Source organism: Monopterus albus, unplaced genomic scaffold, assembly GCF_001952655.1.
Source record: "Monopterus albus unplaced genomic scaffold, M_albus_1.0 scaffold186.1, whole genome shotgun sequence".
NCBI classification, from domain to species: domain Eukaryota; kingdom Metazoa; phylum Chordata; class Actinopteri; order Synbranchiformes; family Synbranchidae; genus Monopterus; species Monopterus albus.
The window spans coordinates 488,081-490,800 of NW_018128066.1; positions in this window are offsets into that span (position 1 = coordinate 488,081).

Consider the following 2,720-nt stretch of genomic DNA (forward strand, 5'->3'; position numbering starts at 1 on the left):
AACCACTCTTGGTGATGATCTGGGTGTGGGGGTTTATATATATATATATATATATATATATATATATATATATATCTTCTACAACACTTTGGTCCACTCTAGTTGTTTTTAGTGCTTTATAAATAAAGTTGGTATGGTATGGTATGGTATGGTATTGTATGGTATATATATATACAGTTTGGATTCAACACATCTATATGTACAATGTATATTTACAGGTATCGCACTGAGGCTTATTGACCAGACATACTCTTGTGGATTCGGTGTTAATCAGAGTGACAGCCCAGGGGAAGAAACTGTCTTTGTGCCTGGTTGTCTTGGCATACAGTGACCTGTAGCGCCATTCAGAGTGGAGGAGTTCAATCAGGTTGTGTCCCGGGTGTGAGGGGTCTGCAGCAATCTTCTCTGCCCTCTTTTTGACCCATGCGGGTTACAGGTCCTCCATGGAGGGCAGGCTCGCACCAATGACCTTTTCTGCAGTCCTGACTGTCCGCTGAAGTCTGTACTTGTCCTGTTTGGTTGCTGAGCCAAACCAGACAGTGATGGATGAGCAGAGAACAGACTCGATGATTCCTCTGTAGAACTGTATCAGCAGCTCCTGGGGCAGGTCGAACTTCCTGAGCTGGCACTCACTACATAGGGTCCCAGAGGAAATTTGTCTTATAGTCATTGTTTGTTACACTGAATTAATCTAGAAGGTGCACATGTATGATTCAAATTTCTGAAATTTTGTTTTTGTTGGGAAAGGAATAGATACTTTAGCTTGCTGTTGTGTTCTTCAGTCCCATCTTATACACACACACACACACACACATACTGTGTATGTATATATATATATAAAGAATGTTAATGTTAAAGTTTTTTGGAAATGGTAAGATGGAAAGAGAAATTTCAAAACCTTTGGACACAATTTCTTTGGCAGAAAAAGACAGAGACTGGTAATGTGGTTCTTCAGAGGATATTGATTATATTCACCACTCCAGGCAATTGTTTGATTTAGCTGTGAAGGCTTGCCTAGCACCATGTGCCATTTATATGGCATTTACTATGACTACTTGTACTTATTGGAGCCAGTGATTTACATTTCCTCACGTTAAACCACCCACAGGATAAATTAAGCTTATGAGGGTTGAAAATAGGGTGCCCGTTATACTCAAGAGGTTGAATTACTTATGAAAGCTGAAAGGCATTGTTAAAAACATGGAAAACACTCCAGAAGATCTGAGTGATCAGTGTTCTCGCCAGCTCGTATGTAAAATGGAGCTTATGAAAATAGCTAGACTGGTTAGAGTTCAAGGCATTTTGATTGTATCACAATGTCTCGGGCCAGAACAAACTGATCTAGATGTGTAAATGTAACTAACTCTCAAAATGGATTGGAAACCAGGAGAAGTTGGCATGTAGTGACTCAACTTATGATGCATACAGAGGACTGTAAGCCTCCACTTAAAACTCCATGCCCAACCTCTGATGAGATTTAAACGCAGTGCATCCAACCTGTTTATCTACAACTTATCACTCATATAAAAATGTACTTTAAGGGATATGTGGCTTGTTTTCATCACAACTCTCCTTCAGCCTGTGGATAGAGTGGTATATCACTGCCAACAGAGAACTACTTACCCTGTATCTTCTTCCGAGTTGCCTCCACACAGAAATGCGGAACCACCCAAACATGAAATGTCATAAACTCATTTGTGATATTTCTCTCTATTAAACTGAACATTCAATAAAATACAAAGTAAATATAGTCCAGTTAAATCCAGCACCTGTAAAACTGTCCTTTTTAGTGTATTTAATTTCACACACATTTGCACAGAGAAATTACATTTTACTTATCTTATATAGTCAAGGACCACAGGTAAATACCATATTCCTTGGTTTTCCCTTGGAAATTGAAGCAGGAACATGTCCCAGGACATTTTCTTTCTTTTTATTTTATTTTATTGCAACACAAAATAACACATTTACAGGACAAAGCACATAACATACTACATGAGACAAATGAGACAACAGACATTAACAAAAGAGGCAAAGGGATTATTAATTGAGGGTACTGAGTTGTGTGTGTGAAAGTGTGTAGTGTGCGTGTGTATCCAACTCTATGCAGACTGATATTCATTACTTAAGGGAAAATAGAATTAAACCAAATAAACTAGGAAAGTGGAGGGGGTATAAATGTAAAGGAATGATTGTAGTAAAAAAATAACAAAAAAGAAAAGGGGGAAAAGTAATAAAGCAATATCAATCATATACAGGTGCATCTCAATAAATTACAAAATCGTGGAAAAGTCCATTTATTTCAGTAATCCAACTCAAATAGTGAAACTCGTGTATTATATAAATTCAGTACACACAGACTGAAGTAGTTTAAGCCGTTGGGTCTTTTAATTGTGATGATTTTGTTCACATTTAACAAAAACCCACCAATTCACTATCTCAATAAATTAGAATACCTCATAAGACCTATAAAAAACATTTTTAGTGAATTGTTGGCCTTCTGGAAAGTATGTTCATTTACTGTATATGTACTCAAAACTTGGTAGGGGCTCCTTTTGCTTTAATTACTGCCTCAATTCGGCATGGCATGAAGGTGATCAGTCTGTGGCACTGCTGAGGTGGTATGGAAGCCCAGGTTTCTTTGACAGTGGCCGTCAGCTCATCTGCATTATTTTGTTTCTCATTTCTCATTTTCCTCTTGACAATACCCCATAGATTCT